The sequence below is a fragment of the Magallana gigas genome, chromosome 1 (assembly GCF_963853765.1).
Source record: "Magallana gigas chromosome 1, xbMagGiga1.1, whole genome shotgun sequence".
NCBI lineage: Eukaryota > Metazoa > Mollusca > Bivalvia > Ostreida > Ostreidae > Magallana > Magallana gigas.
Window position 1 is genome coordinate 62087486 of NC_088853.1, and position 22889 is coordinate 62110374.

Below are 22889 nucleotides of genomic sequence, written 5' to 3' on the forward strand. Positions count from 1 at the left end.
CCTCACGTACGTTTAACGTGATTTAAGTACTACGTGTGTTGAACGTACGTTTTAAACCGTACGTAGTACATACGTTACACGTACGTTTAACACACGTTGTAGATACCTTACGTTTAACGTACGTGGTAAATACCATACGTTTCATATACGTGGATTATAACATGCGTTTAACATATGTATATCTTTTATATGTATTTAATAAGACTCGAATCTCATGTGTTTCTCATAACATGCAACATGTATGTATATATTCTATATAAAAATATCCGAGTCCCATTTGTATACATAACTGACACATGATCCAAGTCTTTGATTAAATGTCTTCAAATGTTTCTTTTTTCTTTCAGTTCAAGTTGTTAAAATCCCTGCTTAGGCTCTTCAAATAACTATTTTACCTCCCCATCAATGGAACTACATGTAATCATGTGTTAAACTTGCTAATCTAAAATTACAATAGGAAGGGAAAAAAAATTCACAATTTAAATTCTGATTTATTCTTCTTTACAGTAACAGTCACTCCTCTGTTTTCAGAGTTTTCTGGAAAAAAACATGCACATTTGTGTGGCAAATGTCATAGAACTTGGAAGCTGTAAGTCTGCCTTCTCGGAATTTAAACCACTGGTCAGCTTCTCAACGTTGTGTGATTCCTCGTGGCTGACAGTGATCGTTCTGAGAATCTCCTCACACTGGTTCGAAGTTCGGTCTCTGAAAGCCTGGCATTTAACGGATCAAAGAAGGAGGAAAACACTGTCGGTAGTGAGGGTTTAGCTAGAGTTGGATTAGGCCGTGGATTTGTAACAGTGCAGATGACTGCGGATGTGTTGGAATTCCTCAGTTTCTGCAGAAAAGATGCGGTGTTGTCAAACACTGGGTCTGCTTGTTGTGGAGCTGCTTCGAAGGTTGGTGAATGTTGTCCTGTTTTGGTTATAACTGAGTTTATGCAGTTAAAGTGTAAGTCGATGAATAATGAAAAAAGAAAATAAGACATCAAGCTATAGGGTGCTCTTGTTTTCCAAAAAGGTGTACACTTTTATAAATCAAGTGCATTGGTGTATTGTTTTCGTGTACACTGGTTGAACAATTTTCTACACCAAATCAAGGGCATGTATTGTGAAGTGAAACACTGAAATTGATTATGTACATTTTGTATGTCGCTTACTTACTGTATTTTATATGTATATAATATACACACATTGTTCGCATGTATAACCTATGAGATATTTTTCCTTTGGAATAAAGAACTTAAACTTGAAACAAATATTACGATTTTATGTAAATTATGATTAGAAACTTGACAAATGATTTCACCAATATAATGGAGAATTATGTTGTACTTGTTATACAACACAAAATGATAAGATGGGTGTACACCCAGTTAAGCTAAATTAAGAGAACCTTTAATTTAAATTATATGATGTATATTGTTTCATCATAATTAAAGAAAAAAGCCAAGAATAATGAAAGTGATTTCATTGAAGTTAATTATTAAAAATATGTATTATTATTTTAGCTAAATGGGTAAACACTCTTTAGACAGAAAGAGGAGAAATAGACGAGAAAAAAGGAAACAACACGGATTAGAAAAGGCAAGGCACCGGCAGTTGAATGAGAGTTCAGAGGAATTCGAAATGTTCAATAAAAAAAACAGTAAATATTATGTGACTTTTAAATGAAAAGCATATTTATACCCCCGCTCCGAAGGAGAGGGGGTATACTGTTTTACCCTTGTGTGTCTGTCTGTCTGTCCGTGTGTAACAAAATTTTTTGTCGCATTTATCTCAGCAACTATTTATTGCAGATGCTTGAAATGTTTACACAGTGTTTGTTAAGGCATGCCATATCGTGGGGTATATTTTTGTACCAATCGGACGTCAACTTCCTGTTGAATGAGTACTTTGTTTATTTTAGCCAAAATTATCAAACAATTTTTTTCTCAAAGATTTCTCAGCAGCTATTTATCGCAGATGACTGAAATTTCAACACACTATTTGTTTGAGCATTCCATATTGTGGGATGTATTTCTGTACCAATCGGATGCCAGCTTTCTGTTAAATGTCTACTTTGCTAATTTTGCATATTCACATCAGAGCAGGGATATCACTAGTGAGCCAATGAGCATTGGCTCACAGATATCTTGTTTTATTTATTCTCTTACTTGATTTCACTCATGAATTTTATTTTATGATTGCTTGCTAATCATTAACACTGCACAAAAAGAGATGTACCGTACTTGATGCTACAATTATTCAGTTTCAGTTTCTCAATATACGTATTATTCAATTTCCAGCAGATAATATTTGGCCTGATGAGGAAAATGATCTTGGGTTGAAGGAAGTTTAACGGGAAATTCATGAGCAGTGCAAAGAGGATGGTATATACATAGACGATACCTTTGTAGAAAAAAGAAGTGCCTATAAATCAGCTAAAGAGCTGTTTGGGGATGGAAACAGGGATGTCGTAAAACTGCGGAAAATGCTAGATGATGAAAAGGACAAAAGAAAAAACCTTCTAAAATTTACAAACCTCTGTGTTCATGTCATCAAAAGTAAAAAGAAATGTAAATTTTGTGCCAAGTTTTGAAAAGGTTTTAATTTTTTTTTTTATAAAGGCTAATGTATTTTTAGTTTTTAACATTTGCTTCAGTCCAAACAAAAATTGTCATTATTTGAGCTTTGTATACTAGATACATTAGTTACTGGAATTGTATTTTTTTTTTAATTAAGAATAGACTGGAAGGGTACATTGTAAAACATGTCTGGGAAACAAAAACTTTCAGTTTTTCACCAAGCTCAGCGAAAAAAAATGTCAAGAAAAGAATGTCCAGGATGTAAACAATCATTTACATCTAGGTATTTTAGGCAGCATAGAGAAAAATATTTTAGCAATAATCAATGGAATTGTTTCAAGTCAGTGTCTGAAAATGTTGAAGTTTTGTCTCAGGATATCGATGAGGAATTTTCTGATAGCTCATCTGATGAAAATCTTTCTTCTCAAAGATTACATGATGTTTTTCAATTTTATGTACGAAAACATTTTTCTGAAAATAATTGTACCGCCGAGTCTGAGAGTGAAGATGAGGTTTGGAATAATGCAAGTTTGGAGGATTTAGATTTAGACCTTCAGACTGAAGAACTCTTAGAAAGAAATGAAAGCAATGATGTGAATGTTTCAAACCCAAACATGAAATTTGGGACACTTTTAATGTGGTTCTGTATGTTCATATGTACCTGGCAAGCCATTTTCATGCTGCCAGACTGTTTTATTGACAACCTTCTTTCATTTTTAAGTACATTTTTTTGTCGAATTGGAAAAGAATCTTTCATATTTTCGAGCTAAGCTACTGTTTTTCAAGGTTCTGTTTATCTGTTATGGAAAAAGATAGGCTTGAAAAAAAAATAATTTTACAAAGTATGTTAGTTCTGATTCAGGAGAAGGTTGATTCTGTTGATGCAGCAAGCAACATAGGTGCAATTCCTAGAAAAATTGCATCCTCGTTTGGAGGATTTACTGCTGAGCAATGGAAAAATTGGACCATTTTTTTTCTCGATTTTTGCACTAGCAGATATTTTGCCTAAAACAGATCTGGATGTTTGGCGAAATTTTGTTTTGGCATGTAGAGCGCTAACTTTTAAATTCATATCAAGTGTAGAAATAGCTAGATTTGATAGTTATATTATTGCATTTTGTAAAGGTGTGGAAAGGGTATATGGCTGTCCTAGCATTACACCAAATATTCATATGCATTGTCATTTATCACAGTGTGTACTTGATTATGGTCCAGTTTACTCTTTTTGGCTATTTAGTTTCGAAAGATACAATGGTCATTTGGGAAGCATGCCAAATAATAGCAGGTCAATAGAAATGCAGCTTATGAGAGGTTTTTTAAGAGACTCTTTTGTACATTCTTTGCAATTCCCTAGTTTGTATATTGATGAATTTTAGAAACATTTTCCAAGTGTGACAGAGTTATGAGGTGACAGATTTCCTACTGATTCTGATATTTTGAAAATATTGTATATGTCTGAGAAAAGTGCCGAAATTGTTGGACAGGACTGGCAAATTTGCTCTGCATTTGAATGTTGAAAGTTATCATGCCATGTTCTATCTTCAGCTGACTTAGATATGTTAAAGAAAACATACAAACATATTTATCCAGAGCTTGATGATTACATTGAATGCATCCCAAAGTCCTTTAGAAAATGTTCATCTATCTGTCTCGTCGGAGAAGTTTATGGTTCAAATCAATCGCGTCACAAGCGATCTTCGTTTGTCATGGCCTACTGGCATTCCACAGATGGAAAAATAATCGAAGCAGTTGGCTCAGGTGAACTCCGTCCCGGGGTAATTCAATATTTTCTTCAGCACAACTTAATTGTAGACAATAAAAGCCGTGTTCACCTGTTTGCTAAAGTTTTGTGGCTTGCATCACTCCCAAACATGTACATATATCACTGTGGGAAGCCTGTTGAATTATGGAGACAGAACGTTTTTGACACTTTTGGGCCTTCTGCTTTCATTCCAGTCCAGAGAATAAGTTGTATATATATATGTGCTGATAGTATGCTTTTGAATAAGTGTGCATCTTACATTTGTCCCGTTATTAAAGGTGTAAATGTGTAAATGTAATAAAAAAAGAACGTGTTTAATAGCTGTATCGAATTTTAGTTTTTGAAATGAAATCTGTCCTGAAAAAATTGACCGTCCTGCGACAGTTGGCGTCGGCCAGTCTGGAAGGGTGTGCGTCCTGCGCCAGTTGGTGTCAGCCATTTGGAAGGATGTGCGTCCTGCGCCAGTTGGCATTAGCCTTCTTGGAAGGATGTGCGTCCTGCGCCAGTTGGCATCAGCCTCCTGGAAGGATGTGCGTTCTGTACCTGATGGCATCATCCAAAATATGATTGGAATACAGATCTCTACATTAGCGCACAGCGCAGTGAAATCTCTCTGCGCTATGCGCTAATGTAGAGATCTATAATTTTATCAGATTGCATCATCCATCTTTGAAGGATGTGCATCCTGCGCCAGTTGGCATCAGCCATCTTGTTAGGATGTGCGTCCTGCGCCACTTGGCAATACATGTATAAAGGTATAGTTGGACATTTAAATTTTTCATTTTTTTAGTATTTGATTTGGGAGTTTTTAAACTATATACTCTGAATTTAAAATTTGTGTCCGATTTTTGTATTTATATTATGCGTGTGTAAAATGGGTTTTTTTTATATTTAATTAGCTTGTGTTTCATATTTGTAAGAGGAATGCGCTGTTCTTATAACAGGCAAAATATGGATAATATATGTACATACATTCTTTTAAGGTAAACGGAAGTGTTGTCTCAATCATGCTTATTTATATATTCATGATATATTTTACCGTTAATAAACAATAAAAAAAACCTTGATTCTTTTTTTACTGCAACCAACATGACTACACGTGTATACGTATAATACAAGTTGCATAGTGTACTTCATGCTAAAACCAGCACAGCCAACAGAAAAGGACAGTATGATTTGTTTACATATAAAGATCTATCCATGATTAATAGAAATTTTATTGCAAGGTCATTATTTTTATAAAGTACAACAATTTCGGGAGGCTTTTACCATGTTTACCTTATTTAAAGTTGATAAAATTAATGACGGTTGCTTGGAAATATAATTTATCTTGAACCTCAATTATATTTGCAACTTCTGGTTTAATGACGTTAAATCAGTAATAAACATGACCTAAAGTTGAGAATTAATTACAATTATATCTCGAAGAATAATTTTACATTAAATATCAATTAAACTTTGAAGTTCATGTAAAATGAGGATATAACGAAGTTTAATTTTAATAAACGCAATATTTCATGCAGTGAATGTTCCTTGAATAAAATGGAAAAGTCCCCTTGCAGTCGGCGGGCCTGTGGCCAATCACTTATTCCATCATTGCCTCTAACTTTGACACGCCATTCTTCTTGAAGAAATTTGCTTTTAAACACTTCCATGCAAACCCCAGCAATGGTCGTGCATTGAAAAGGATCCACGCCTCCCAATAATTTTTTCTATGGCATTTCATCCTCAAATACCACTTCTTCTTTTCCTGTGATTTTCATAAGAATTTCTCTGAATTTTAAACAAGCTTGTCTGAGTATGTCCACATCACTACGGCAGTAATCTAAAATTTCTCGATCAAAGTCAAATGATTTTTCTCAAATGTTTTAACTTCAAGTAAATAAAATTGTATACTTCAGACTTCAGAGTTAAAACATGACTTTAATATCTTTATGATGCCAATCATTGTATCATTAGAAAGGTTTAGCAGACCAACGGGTACCCGGTACATGTACTTGTACATGTAGGTTACAAGTTAGAACTATGCGTACTATTCTACCAGTTCACATAATTTTTCTTGTTTAGCAGTTATGATGTGTACTTAAATTGTCCTTGTTAATGTTTTAAATGTAATTTTTTATTCTCTTTTTTTAATCTGACTACTGGCAGTACTGGCCTGCGAGCAGTTCTCGCCGAGGACCATTTCTCGCTGGTGCACTGTTACATCATATTTTCGTATATAATTTTATGTGTTGATAAAATGACGTAACAATGCACTGGTGAGAAATGGTACTCGGCGAGAACTGATCGCACGCCAATATTGATTAATTACAGACAAAAACTGAAGGTTGCGCGTGTTATTTTTTATTGAACAACATTGTTTAAAATAATTCTTTATATATGTGATGATCAGACCAGTTTGAATACCAGTGCCAGATAGCTCAGTTGGTAGAGCACCTGACTAGAGATTCAGGGGGCCCAGGTTCAAATCCCGGTTTGTCCTTCATTATTTCTCCCATCCTATTACAATATTGGTGTTGTGATCAACCCCTGGAACTAACAGGTTAACTCCTGCCAGGGGTGATCTTCGAGGGTGAAGATCATTTAAGGGGGAAGGAATGTGACGGTCAGACTGGTTTGAATACCGGTGCCAGATACATGTAGCTCAGTTGGTAGAGCACTTGACTAGAGATTCAGAGGGCCAGGTTCGAATCCCAGTTTGTTCCGTCGTTATTTCTCCCATCTTTTACATATACATGTATATCTGATATATGACAGATGATTAAGGTCATCACATGTTTTGCAAGATGCAATAAGTGTTAAAAACCTTTACTTTACAACACAATACATATAAGTGAATATTTATGTTTCTTGTAATTATTTGGTGTGGTTTTCTTGACAGTGTCGCATAAACAATTTACCCGCTCCTAAAACACAAACTTTCTTTTTGTGGATTCAGCTTACCGCTGATTGGCTGCTGTTGCAGCAGACAAATAAGATATGCACGCACAAAACACAATGAACTTATCAGAGAATGAGTTGAGTTTATTTCAACTGTTGGAATTTGGGGTTTTTTTTTTAAATGTATACTTGTGACAAAACATATATGTGGTACATACAGCTGTAGCTTTATGAAGAAAATTTTGGTTAGACCATATATACCTATCATGCAAGTAAATGATATTTACAAAAATCTTGCAATTTATGGCGCACAAAATATACGCTAGTTTTATAAAGATTGACATACATGTAATGTACCACATTCTGTGAAAAATAATCTATTAAAAATTCTTCATTAAGTTTACTCATACATGTTTTATGCTTATTACACATGGTATTGTTTTTAAACAGTTTTAAAACATGTAATTTATAAGAAAATAAGCAAAAACCCTCGCTAAATTTATTTGCCAAAAAAAAAACACAGTAGAATTGATAAAAAATGGTATACCAGAAGCTAATACCAGTACATGTACTTTGACGCTGTTCGGTGGGTAATATTCGTTTGTAATTTACGAATTGAAATATTGACTGTTGCACTACAAGTACGGTAATAAACTCTCTCTCTCTCAAACTCTCTCTCTCTCTCAATTTGATAAGTGTTTATACCTATGAACATTTTTTAAAATTATATTATGACTTGATATGCAAATTTTTGATCTTGTGCTGCCTAAATGTTATGTCATGTATTGGGATATGTCATACCTATTACACTGCATGGTCAGTGTATTTTTTCCAGAAATACTATGCATATGTTAATGTAAACACAGCCATTACTAGTACATGTATGTAAACACAGCTAATTATTTTTTTTTTTTATTTCAGCTCAAAGCAGACTCTTGTTACCACATGGCTTTTACCGGTACCTGTTGATTCTTGTGGGTCAGCTCCTGAGATTAACCTGTCACCTCTATCCACATGCATATTCCTTGTGTTCTACAGACTATTTACCGGTAATTCAAATTTAATCCGATAATGCATGAACAATAATGGAACTTAAAGAAAGCATCATGCCATGTTGTGGTTTGTGTTTGATAAGAAATTATGAAAACAAAATTAAGGCTGTTTATAAAGAAATTCATAATTGCTGTGAAAATTTGTTTTTCAATAAAAGTATGCAATTATGTTTCCTTTATTTTTTATTTCATAAAGATATTTAGATGTGTTTACATAATTGAAAAATCCCCCCCCCCCTTTATTTAATTGTCTGCATAAAGATTACATGTAGGATATGTAAATGTACATTTGACTTTGAAATAACATCTGCTATGATAATTACTTTTGAAATGAACAAGAAACAACCTATTTCTACCTTTCTAAGGTATATATGCATAAAAAAAAGTAGAAAAACATGTCAAATTTGAAAATTTTCATATTAAGGCAGATGTCTAACTTGTAGGTTGTAACTTACTGTTTTAGCATGGTTAGAAGGAGACTAGAAATCAGAATAGATTAGATATTCACTAAATATGATTGTTAGCTTACTTTTTTCATGAAAACAAGAAATCACAAGCAGGACAGCTGTCTATTTGTTAATTAAAATGGTACAAATCATACAATAAACAAATAAACATCAAATTTTAGAATCATTGATGATTGTTTTCAAATATGTGTGAGAAATTACTCAAGGAAATTGCCACACGTTTCATAAAATTAGGTAAAACATTTCAAACCATGACTTCTTATGAAAATCAAAAGATTGGGGGGTGGGGGGTATACATGTAAGTGTATTTCTAAGTGATGTGAAGCTTTTATCATGATTATATCATGTAGGCGTATGTTGTATTGAATAAGGTTTCTTTTTAAAGGTGTTGAACAAAATTTGACCTCTAAAAGGTCAGGTAAGGATGTTATACTATGGAGAACCCTGTAAATCTGTGTTTACTAAAGGAACTTGGAAATGGTGGGTTCACTTAAATGGCCATATTTTTATTAAACCTCAATGGAATTGGCAATATGTGGTATTCTTTTTCTCAGAATTGCATTAGCGTTCTTAGTCTTTTCATAAAAATGTTAGTGTACTAAGTTAAAGGTACAAGGAACAGTTTCGGATAAAGTACCGTCAATATTTTTGTAAAATTGAGGGTGACTGTACTTGAAGGTTTATCATTGTTGGGTAGATTCATGAAATGAATTTTAATGATTATCAATAGTTAGAGGGATGTCTCTTGTTGGAATTGGTAAGCAATATTAAGGCCCCTAATTTTAAGTACATGAGAAGCAGAAATAAATTGTGAAACTTGCGGCTATGACAGATATGTTGACTTTACAGTGAAATTGAAGGTTACAAACGGGAGGTTATATAACATGAAATGTAGGTGGATGGGATATTATATGCCTATTTAGTATTTACTGGGTATGAGGACAATAGCAAGTTTATCGTCCCCAAAGACAGCAACTATTTAATGAGGCAAAGCCAAGGGAAATAGTTGCTGTGGAGTGGGACAATAAACTTGCTATTGTCTGAATAGTCAGTTAATTGGTATTTCATTATACAGAAGATAACTTTATTTGTCAGCGATGCACAATTTCTTGATGATAAACAAATTAGAGTTAAATCAAACTTTGTATTTAATGCGGTAATCTTATTAGGTCAGAGGTGTTCCGAGTTTAAGGTGATATGGGACACTTCCATGTTGTGACGTACTGTTTATCGAAATAAACAATAAAATAAAGTGTAATTATATAAGTACATGTAGTTTCTTTTCAAAAATGGTCACGTAACTCCTTAGCACAGTGGGTTAGAGGGTTACTAGGAACCTGTAAGTCATGAGTTCGAATCCCGCTGGGGTTTTTACAATTTTTACCTTTTCAAATATTTTTAAAAGCTATTTTTTGGTTAAATATTGTAAAATTTGAAAATTCTAAACCGGTGAAAATTTTTCAATTATATAGTACTTTAATCCACATTAATATCGACAGATGTCCCATACTACCTTAAAAAGGAGGGAAATCAAATTTTGCTGATGAATGGTTTTGATGACTATTCACCATGGGCAGATAGCATGGATACTATTTTAAATTAGATAAAAAGGCATGTTTATGCGGGCGCCTTCTAGTGATCAATTTGTCCGTCTGTCCATCCGAGATGGCTTGACAGGAGCATAGCTTCTCTCCCCTTGGCCCATTCTGGCTCATACCTCATCCACAGGGTTCCTTTGGTTGAATGATGTGCAGTGACCTTGAACCGTGTTTTTAGGTATAAGGTTAAGGTCATAGCAGAATTATATATATAAAATCCTTGTCTGGGGCATATCTTTTTTCCCTTTGGTCCAATCTGGCTAATACTCACAGAGTGTCTCAATGGTTAAACGATGGGCAGTGACCTTGCATGAAATTTCTAGGTAACGGGTGAATATCATATCGGATCATGCAAAAATCCTTTTTTGAGAGCATATATAATTTCTACTAACCCCTATTTGGCTCAGACTTCACATAAGCAGAGCGTTTGAGTAAAGGGTGAAAGGGTGTGTAGTGACCTTGAACCTATTTTCAGTGAAAAGAAACTGTGAACGTCATAGCAGAATTATATTTTTAAAAATCCTTGTCCGGAGTATATCTTCTCTCCCTTTGCTCCGTTCAGCCTCATACTTCACCCACATGATGCCTTTGATCAAAATATATGCAATGACATCGAATGATATTTGTAGATGAGAGTCAAGGTCATATCAGATCACACAAAAATCCATATTTTAAGAGCATAGATATACTCTCCTTTTAGCCCCTATTTGGCTAATATTTTACCTTTACAGAGTTTATTGGTTAATGGCGTGCAGTGACCTTGAACCAAGTCTGTCAATGTGAAGGCAGGGCTCGACATTAACGCTTGTCCGCTTGTCTGGTACCAGTTAAAAAAATATGCGGACAAGTGAATATTGCTGGCCACTTGTCCGACTGGACAAGTGCATTTTTTATATTAAGAAGTCTCCAACATTTAAAAAAGAAAAGAAAGTTTTGTGATAAGTTTATCCGTAGTCTCGTTTTAAGTTTATCGATTAGTTATTTTGAATTTCGATCCCGACATCAAATTGCAATGCAATTGAGTTACTCTTGATCGGGATTGAAGTTTACTAATTTCAAACAACTTTCAAGGTGTGGATCTTAGTTCTTACAAAGTACCAAACACATATGTTAAGAAAAAGAAAGGAAGAAAAGGTAGCAAAGATAAAGGATTATGGAAAGAAATGTAACTTATTTTAGGTTTCATTCATCATTGATAGACTATGATGACTTTCCATGTTTAGTTTAAAAAACAGCTGAGAAATCAATATAACAGTTACATGTATTTTTAAACCTGATGCTAAATTTAAGATGTCTTGTAATTTGCCATGACAAAGCTACAGCTGACAAATCGTGTTTAATGTTATATAGAACAAATACATGTACATAATTATAGGAAAGACACTTTAAGTTTCCATTTAAAAAGTCAGGTTATTAATTATAGCTAGAGTATTAATCAATAAATGATTTTATTTTAGTAATAGAGTACGGTAGTTTTCAAGTTGACAATATTTGATCTTTAATATTGAAAAATTTTCGGACAAGTAAATGTTTTGGTCACTTGTCCGAATGGACAAGTAGGAAAAAAAGTTAATGTAGAGCCCTGGAAGGTCATAGCAGATCTTTTTAAAATTAGTTTTAGACAGTAGATTATTTTCCAAATATGCTTAATCTTGGTCAGATTGAACAAAAATGCATGTATGTTAGGGGGAATGAAATTGAATTAAAAGTTCTATGCCAGCTGGAAAAATTTCAAGTTATAGGTCAAGGTCAAAGCAGAATTCTCTGAAATAACATAAGCGGGGCCCTTTGAAATGTTCACCATTTCAATGTTGTCTGGTTCATAGTAATTTTACATAGAAAATATTCACAGAGGTACAGAAAAGTAAACTTTACATCGATAAGTTTCTGACAATTAATGACGCAACGAGCACACAGTACGAAAGGTCAACCCTTTGAAAAGCAGTGAAGAGAAAAAGTTGCTCAGAATTATGTTTTAAACAAAATTGATTTATTACGTAAATTTTAATTTTGCATTCTGGGTTAAGAAAAAAGATGTTAGTTCAAGGTAAAGTAAACTTGTACCTAAAATGAAGTCAAATTTATTAAGTCGTACTTAAACATATTTTTTTTTTAAGTCTTCATGAAATGGTTAAGGGTTTTTGGTTAAGTCGTACTTAAAAACATTCGGATTATGTTAAGTTGTACCAAGAATCATTCGATTTTTTTTTATCTTTTTGTACTTAGGTTTCTTTGTTACTAGATAAAGAACTCTGCTTCTTAGACGTACTTCTAGCGTTGCTTTCGACATTAGCGGAAAACCCACTCGTTGCTTTGCAACGAGCTTTGCTCTAGTTATTCTTTTTTTTTTCTTAAAACTCAAATATCTCAAATATGCTACAATGGATTTTTATGAAAATTTCACGAATAATACAAAATATCAAGGTCTTTTATCATGTACATTTTTGTTGATGACGTCACTTCCGTTCGGCCGTTATATTCGTTTTTCTTTTTGTAAAAAGTGATCTTGTCCTCCCTTTTTCGCAAAAACGATTAAAGATAGAAAATTAAAAGTTTCAGGAATGATAGATTTTTGAATTTCTAGGGCCGATCAGGTAAAACTACGATCGTCCGTCACTTCCGGTCCGCTTAAACAGCATTTTTGGAAAATTGTGTTTTAAAATTTTTTTAAATCAAATAATCTACGATTTTTTTCCATCAGAATATGTTTTAAACTTATCAAATTTTAATATGAGCAGGTCGTCCGTCACTTCCGGTCGTCACCGGAAGTGATTCTAGTATTTCGATTTTTGGAATTTTAAAGCATATGCGTTTTGTTGACATTGTTGTACTGAATACAAAACTAAAAACCGTTTTATAATCGGACAACGCATTGCGGAGATATTGAAGTTTAAAAATGACGTTTTCCGGAAATCTGCATTTCGCAGTGTAGGTTGAAAAATAAGTTTATTAGGAAGTTAATATGATAGTAAATCGTACCAAATGTCAACAGTTTAATTGGACCCTATCAATTCAAAATCAAACGAAAGACCCACTTGTTGCTCGCAACAAGATGCTTTCAGGTAATTCAGGCATTCTCGAGAAATTAAGCGTCAATATTCTTAAGCGAGAGTCTGAGTAGCTCAGTCGATAGAGTCGTGGACATGGCCCAGGTGACCCGGGTTCAAGCCCAGATTGCCGCAGTTTTTTGGGTTTTTTTTTACTATTTTTCGCTTAGATCTACGATTTTATCTTTGAAGTGATAAGTTTAATCTAATCTATTCAAAAATCGGACGGAAGACCCATTCGTTGCTCGCAACGAAATCGTGTCTAGTTAAGGTCTTCCGTCTCCAACGGAAGACCTTATTGTTATTGCTTTGTTTCTTTTTCCCTATTCTTCTATATTATTATTTTTTTTTCTTACAAATTTTGTGCACGCGAGATCTCGAAAACTACTCAATTGATTTTCATGAAATTTTGGGATCTAATAGAAGATGATATGAACCGTATTGGAAATTTTTTTTATTGGTGACGCCACTTCCGGTTTTGAGATATAGTCGTTTTATCGATTTTCAGAGGGGTATTTTGTCGGCAGTACTCCTCTTAAACTATAGCAGATATAAACTTGAAATTTTCAGCGATGGTAGACGGAAGACTGAAATTGTGCATGAAGGTTTAAATCATTTCGATCGCAAAAAGTGTCGAAGCTCGCCTGGAACCCAAAATTGGGATGAAAAAACGTCGTAATTTTTTGTGGTTATCTTTCATTATATCTTTTCTGAAAAATATTTTGTTAAGACATGTAAGGTAAAAATAGTTTCCATTTACAAGACCTTTGTTTTAAAATCAAGAAAAAGGGGCTGGCCCCTCAAATTAGGGGACCAAAGGGCTCTAAAGTCTTTAATCTGTAGCCCTTTACTGAACGATATTTTTTGAAATGTTATAGAAGCAAATATGTTTATCTTACAGTTATTTATCCAAGCAATGTAATGATTTTTCCATGTGTTACGTAATTAAGGGTTTTTAGGGGCCAAAAGTCCAACATTTTGATCACCCATATCTCAGAAAGGAAAAATATTATGAAATGCAGTACAGAAGAAAAGTTGTTCAAACTGATGTTCTTATCAATATGCAACCCTCAAAATTTCGTTAAACGACCCCTATAAGGAGATAAGGGATCGGCCCCTAAAACCTTTTTTCTCATATATCTCCAGAACGGTAACAAATTTCTAAACACTTGTTGAACAAAATGTGCTTAGAATTAAGTTACCTTTCATTTGATATCAAGAAAAGGGGGCTGGCCCTTTAAATTAGGGAACCAAAGGGCTCTAAAGTCTTTTATCTATAGCCCTTTACTGAGGGATATTTTGTAAAATGTTATAGAAGCAAATATGTTTATCTCACAGTGATGTATCTAAGCAATGTAATGATTTTATCATGTGTTATATAATTAGGGGTATTTAGGGGTAAAAAGTCCAAAATTTGATCACCCATATCTCAGAAAGGAAAAATATTTTGAAATGCAGCACAGAAGAAAAGTTGTTCAAAATGATGTTTTTAACAATACGCAACCTTCAAAATTTCGTTAAACGGTCCCTATATGGAGATAAGGGATCGGCCCATAATACCTTCTTTCCCATATAAGAACGGTAACGAATTTCTAAACATTTGTTGACAAATGTGTTCAGAATGAAATGACCTTTCATTTGATATCAAGAAAAAGGGGCTGGCTCCTTAAATTAGGGGATCAAATGGCTCTAAATTCTTTAATCTATAGCCCTTTACTAAGAGCTATTTTGTGAAAGGTTATTTAAGCTGAATTAGGTATAATACGTTTATATATCCTAACAATATAAAGATTTTCTCTTGCGTTACAGTGCTGCTATCGTGAAAGTTGACAAAACTATCCTATCCTATCCTATATCCTGCATCCTATCCTGCAAATAAGCTCTATCCTATCCTATCCTATCCCATACATTCAAAATATAGGAATGCAAGTTAAATGAAACGAAATTTAAGAATTAAATGATTTTATCAATTAGTGTAGTACTCAAAATGAATAATTTAATCTTAAAACCGAATATTCTTCGAGCGGGAAAACTTACTTACCTGTGCTACGGTAAAATTAAATCGTACGCGGGATGGACACAATAACGTAAACAAACAGGTAAGCGAATCAATTTTTGATTTTATTATATTTATGCATAAAAAATAGATAAATAACTTCGATGCCCTTATTGAGGAACTGTTAAGTCACATATTTTTATCAAATTATTTTCTTATCACATATAACTGAGCGTAATTATCATTATTTGAGCGTTCGTTCGACGATAAATGTAAACACGATCTGGAAAGGAATAATTCCTTTAGGAAGTTTCTATCGTTTATAGTTAAAGAAATCACTTTGAATATGTTTTAAATTAATGTATAAATTCTTAAGCATTTATAGCTAGCTAACATTTATTAAATCGATATCTTCAGGTTAATATCGGACAGAAATATGCGTCCCTGTTATTGGGCATTGACGAAATTATATGGCACGTGAAGCAATGTCTGTTTCTTGTATACATGTTTATCTTTTAAAATGCCGAATTGGTCGTTTATAAATTAAAGCTTTTATTACTTTGCTGACTTTGAATGAAGTAAATACAGAAATCTTTTTCTGACGTTGTCAAATGTTGCATCAAATTCTCACAGTAACTCCGTACTTGCGTACGAATTGACAAAGATGTAGCGCCGATATTTTAGCGCGCATCAATGTTATGCACCGCGTTCTTGATATAATAATTATTCTTAAATGGTTTAACTTGTGAAATTTATTAAATTGACATAGAAAATACATTGTTACGCCAATTTTCGTTTCGCAAAATAACTCTGAAATTTATACTCGAATCTGATTGGCTACAGGATGCAGGATAGGATAGGATAGGATAGAACTTAACTTTTATATTTCTATCATGTATCGTGCATCCTATCCTATCCTATCCTTGTCAACTTTCAGGATAGCAGCACTGTACGTATTAAGGGTTCTTTAGGAGCCAGAGTTAAACAAGTTTAATCTTTTCTATCTTAAATTGAAGAAATGCAAGTCTTTAAAAAGGCAATATAAGATAAGTTATAAAATGTGATACAATAAAGCATTAGTTCTCCACTCTTTTTTCCATATCACGTTTTTTTGTCGAAAATCAAAGTCGATGATGTCAAATTTCCTTCTAAAAATCGGACGGAAGACCTCCTCGTTGCTTGCAACGAGATCGTGTCTAGTTAACTATTATTATTCTTTTTTTTCTTAACATTTTTCTTAAAACTCAAATATCTCAAATATGCTACAATGGATTTTTATAAAAATTTCACGAATAATACAAAATATCAAGGTCTTTTGTCATGTACATTTTTGTTGATGACGTCACTTCCGGTCGGCCGTTATATTCGTTTTTCTTTTTGTAAAAAGTGATCTCGTCCTCCCTTTTTCGCAAAAACGATTAGAGATAGAAAATTGAAAGTTTCAGGGATGATAGATTTTTGAATTTCTAGGGCCGATCAGGTAAAACTACGATCGTCCGTCACTTCCGGTCCGCTTAAACAGCATTTTTGGAAAATTGTGTTTTAAAAATGTTTTAAATCAAATAATCTACAATTATTTTTCCATCAGAATATGTTTTAAACTTATCAAATTTTAATATGAACAGGTCGTCCGTCACTTCCGGTAGTCACCGGAAGTGATTCTAATATTTCGATTTTTGGAATTTTAAAGCATATGCGTGTTGTTGACATTTTTGTACTGAATACAAAACTAAAAATCGTTTTAAAATCGGACAAGGCATTGTAGAGATATTGAAGTTTTAAAATGACGTTTTCCGGAAATCTGCATTTCGCAGTGTAGGTTGAAAAATTAGTTTAAAAGGAAGTTAATATGATAGTTAATCGTACCAAATGTCAACAGTTTAATTGAATCCTATCAATTCAAAATCAAACGAAAGATTTGTTGCTCGCAACAAGATGCTTTCAGGTAATTCAGGCATTTTCGAGAAATAAAGCGTCAAAGTTCTGAATCGAGAGTCTGAGTAGCTCAGTCGATAGAGTCGTGGACATGACCCAGGTGACCCGGGTTCAAGCCCCTATTGCCGCACATTTTTTTAAAACTATTTTTCGCTCAGATCTACGATTTTATCTTTGAAGTGATAAGTTTAATATAATCTATTAAAAAATCGGACGGAAGACCCACTTGTTGCTCGCAACGAGATCGTGTCTAGTTTGTCATTAAAGTTCGTTCTCCTACTTGTTGAATGGTATATGGTATTTTTTTCACACCGCCAAAACCAATCTGAGATGAGTTGGTTCTAGTAGAGGTTGATGCTTCATCGGTTTCTATGGATTCATAAGCCATTTCTTGATGTGTAACATGGTCCTCTTCCATAGGTTCACATGTTGAATTGGGAATCAACGGGGACCATGGACCTTCACTGCTGTAATCCATTTGATCCAAATCATGAGCTAATTTGTGAAACATCAGGTCGTGTTCATTGCTCATTACTTTATCACAATTGGCGTATTCGACTGGTAACTTTTTGATGAGTAAAAATAGGCTCCGCCCACATGCGCAGCGATCAGAAGTTTCTCATCAGTCTAGTGCCAGTCGAATGTATTATATGAGAAATGCGTAAAAATTACGCTAAAGTACCAGGCGAATGAAATGAGAACGAAGTAAAATCACTTCCGGTTGAGAAATGGAAAACAGAAAATATATAGCACAAGTGGCTTTTTTATCAGTCTTCTTTGATGACAGCAGTGACAGTGATGATAGTGAGGAAGATGATCTTGTCGTATATCCACTGTAAGTAAGTATAAATGCAATTTAGCTTATAACAGTATAAACTTAAACAGATAAAGGGGTAGAAACTTGTTGGTTAATAGTATCATAGAGTAAACGTATTTTCAACCCGGGTTAACCTTAGGGTCCTGCTCCTTGTGCAATGGTGTATAAAAGATGCACGCACCCCTCCCCGAACGCACACGCCTAATAACAGGTGAACGTGAATTGCATGTCTGTGAATCGATAAATAACAACAGTGGTTCGAAAACGGTGGGGTGTAATCTCTTGTTTATGGGTCTCCTTTTATTTTGATAATGACCACCACCGCGCGCACACAAACAATGAAAATAATAATTTAACATAAGCCCCCCCCCCTCCCCCAATCATTCTACAACAGTTTTTAAACATTTTATTCCTTGTTGTAGGTCATCATTAAAATGGCAAAATATACCTAGAGAAAGACACAGACAAAAGAAATATACCAGAAACGTTGTTTCCCACTTTCACCTAGATGAATTTAAGACTTTTTTTAGAGTCGACAGAGTGAGTGTTCAAGGTCTGAAAGAGAAAATTTCTTCAATATGCACCCAACAGAATATATCGGGCATTTTATGTCGTACATCTACAGGAGGTTCAGCCCAGACTCCACTTGAGGACCGCCTACTGATGTTTCTTTGGTATATGGCCAGCTTGGACAAGTATGCTGCCATTGCAGATCGGTTTGGAACAAGTGAAAGCACAGCTTTATACGCAATACACAATTTCATAACTTTTATTAATGACTATTTATTAGATGCAGTTATTCTGTGGCCTACACCTCCAGAAATGCAAGAAATCAAGGATATGTATTTTGAACTTAAAGGTTTTCCTGGCATTATTGGATTCATTGATGGCACACATATTCCAATTAAAAGACCATCAGAAAGGGGAACTGACTATTACAACCGTAAAGATTTTTATTCAATAGTACTGCAAGCTGTTGTACGAGAAGATCTTCGCTTTATTGACATTTTTGCTGGTTTCCCAGGAAAGGTCCATGATGCGCGAGTTTTTCGCCATTCAAAATTGTTTGAAAATGGACCCGAGTTATGTGGAGATGGTCATTTGTTAGGTGACTCAGCTTATCCTAATCTTTCATGGTTGTTAACGCCTTTTAGAGACAATGGGCATCTTACTGAAGTCCAAACACATTTTAATTACACCCACAGCAGCATTCGCAGTACAGTCGAACGGGCGTTTGGTTTACTGAAAGGACGATTTACCAGATGAAAGTACCTTGATCAAAATGATACAAAATTAATGGTAAAAACTATAGTGACAGGGTGTATATTACACAATATATGCATCCTAAACAATGATGATTTCCAGGATATGATGACAGATGAACAAGTTCCTCAAGTCATGCCCAGTGCAGGTGAATACGACCAGGCCTTGATGAACAGAGGGTCACTCAAAAGACTTCAAATTGCAAGAGCATTATCACATATCTAGAGTCCGAATCCTTCACTTATGATGCCATGCAAGATTTGTTGTTATGAGAATTTTGTTTATTTTTTATGAATAATAAAAACAATTACATGTAGTTCAACTTTATTTTTTAATAACAAAATAAAAAGAGATATCACTCTTCCTGAGTCAAAAATATAACAATGAAACAATGCACATTTGCAATAAACTAATTCATGGCACAAAACAAAGCAAATGTATATAGAGATATACATGAATAAAAAATATTTGAAAGCCCACCAAAAAAATATCTCTTCCTGAGTTTAAATACACAATATTTCTGGGACGTTCAGGTAGCAAAATTAAAATAATGACAGATCACCACATTGCAATTTTACATCATGTCAAATTACAGCACGCACATAGTAATGAAAGAACCTCTTCCTACCAAGAAATAAGTTCTCTGTTTTAATTCTAATTGATCACAACAACCCCTATTAATCGGTGTACAATTATTCAGGAAAATTGCAATTTAGGTCACAATTGTAGCTCTGTAAGCCGACCGTTTGAACCTCAAAAGATTGGAGGGAACTGCTTCTAGATTATTCAAACTTAAGTTTACTTCCCCAACTAAATGATTGGCTAATTCTGCAAACACATGTTTATCTAAAACACTTTCTAAATTGCACTGAATGTCACAGTATTTCAATGTTTTGATATGTTCAAGAACACATTTCAGTTGTCCGACAGTAACCTCATCACAAGACACAAACTGCAATACTGATAACTGAACATGTGAAAGAGCTGCAGTAAATGCTGAAAACAATGAGTTTTCCAGAGGAAATTTTTTCAGTACAAGAACTTCTAAATTCTGGAATTCAAATTCAAGAAAAAGGTCAACAACACGTAAAAGAGCTATCTCTTGAAAACTGTTCATTGCTGTAATGGTCAGCTTCTTTAAATTTGGCATAAATTTTAACCCACTATTCTCTGTCAAAGCATCAAGATGGACAATAAAAGCTGTTCTTTTGAAATATATCACATTCCTAAATTCTTTGCAAACCTCATATAATTTGCAGTAATGATCAATGTTTTTGACATGCATGAAAATTTTTTCCAAAATGTGATGAGGCAATTTCGAAATGTAATCTGAAATAAAAAAGTAAATTACTTTACGATACTCTAATCTTAATTAGATTTTTTCATTATTTCCAACAATTCTCTCATTATATCATTTTTCTCCTGAGCACGTTGGTCGCGTTTTCTTTCCCTTTCCTTATATTCTTCTTTTCTCTGCTTTTCAATTTCTTTCAAATATTCAACCAAAACGTTACCTGATTTATTTTCATTATTCATTTTCCTATTTTCTCTTCTTCGTTGTGCAGTGGTAGTTTTACTCAAAGTTTCGGCATTTTCATTTTTTCCGCTGTCACTGGTACTCGTGGTGGAACTGTCCTCATCTGTTTGTATCGTGCAACCAATCGACGTGCAACTGTTCATGTTTTTATCTAGTTGTTTTGTACTGAATTTGGCTTCCTTCTGATTTTGCAAACTAGACCCTGAAGTAAAGGGAGGGTTGATATCATGGCGTTTTGATATTATGTTATCAATTTTCTCAAAGTACTGGAATGTCTTCCTCTTGTGGCCAGTTTTCTTCTTGTTCAGAGACAGATCTTTGTGCGATGCCAGCAGGCTTCTCCACTTGCCTTCCACTTTATTTTGAACATATTTGTACCCTGCTTCATTTAGTGCTGCTGTTATCTTTTTCCAAGTATCCTTCTTTTTTTTTCCTTGGATCTTCTAATTCTTGTTCGTAATCTTCATATAAGCTTATCAAAAGCTCTGTGGCATCTCTGGTCCATGAAACTGGTTGATTGTCTTCCAGATCACCTATTATGGAAAAAAGATGTAATGTTATAGTGCACCACAAATCTAGCTGCTGAATAGATTTCAAGACTGCCTTGACAAGTTTATTATATTTTAAATGTAACAGTTAATACCCTCTTTCTTCTGATCTGCATGAAATTTTTTAAAACTGTTTAAATTTGTCTGTAATCAAGAGACTTATACAGTTTTGTCCATTATGAATTTCAGTCATTTCAGAATAAACTGGATACAACTGTTTGTACAAAAGGCAGATAAAAACTCTACATTTATATTCTACTGTGTTTTTCCATTAAATGCTGTGGTCTTCAAATGCCTCTAAATGCAACAAGTAGTCAAAGGTCAAATTGATGAGTTTTATTATGACGTCACAAACGTTGAACACTGTAAACTGCAACGTCACAAGCGAAAATCAAAGTTCATGCTTGTGGCTGTTACTGTGGCTCTTCCATTAATATTAACTTACCCTTAGAATAAGATAGGAATTTTAAGGTATGAATCACATTTGCAGACAAGGCAAGAAGTTAAAAAATGTAAATATAAGCATTAAATCATAATTTTTTGAAGTATACACTCTCATAACTGCAGCGGTGTGTGCATACAAATTTTCATAACGCGCTAACGCGCGTTACTCAATTTGTATGCACACACCGCTGCAGTTATGAGAGTGTATACTTCAAAAAATCATGATTCAATGCTATAGTATTTATCATATTTGTTTTTAAATTTAATTCTATGCTGCTTTCCTGCTATAAATTCATTCATTGAGTATATGAAATTAAGAACACAGGCAATATAGTTTGATATATATGATCATTTTGTTCAAATCTGTCCCTGCCAACTAAACAACACTGGATAGAAATTCACACAACAAAATGCAGATATATCATGGCTTTTTCATGATCTACCATATTAATACACAACATCTTACTGTTTGATGCCTGATCGTCTTCAAATTCTACATTTTCTTCTTCAATGCATGCAGGCTGGGTCTGTGTTGCCTGTCCACAATCTTCTAAGTTTCTGCGCATTTGTTGAAGCAATTCTTCATCTGTAAGCAAAAGCGTTTGTAATTTGTATCATTTTTAATGCATGTAAATACATTGTACCAAAAAATAAAAGCTGAAATTATGTAGCCTGAAGTATGTACATCATGATTGATTCCTACAATAAATTAATAGCAATTAAACGAATGCTGCAGTTAAGAGGTATTTGATTCTGAGGGGAGTAAAATTGGCAAAATTACTCAAGTCAGATTATTTATTAAATTATTTTCATGCCAGTGAAGGACATAGTATTCTTTTCAACATTTTCAAGTAAAAACTATTTTTTCCAAAATCTACACACCCCCCCCAAAAGAAATGGTTGCTCTCCTATATACACTTGACACTTGGAAAATGAAGTATGCTAAATTCACATTCAGTTCAAACATGTAAATA

At 33.9% G+C, this 22889-nt stretch overlaps 1 long non-coding RNA gene across 1 annotated transcript; it reads right to left on the reverse strand.

Moving 5' to 3' along the window:
• Positions 1 to 19703: 19703 nt before the first annotated feature.
• Positions 19704 to 22665, reverse strand: LOC117684637 (uncharacterized). Its single transcript, XR_010712483.1, has 3 exons — positions 22382 to 22665; positions 20901 to 21456; positions 19704 to 20715 (listed from the first exon to the last, which is right to left on the reverse strand). It is a non-coding gene; the product is annotated as an uncharacterized lncRNA (long non-coding RNA).
• Between the last annotated feature and the right edge of the window lie 224 nt (positions 22666 to 22889).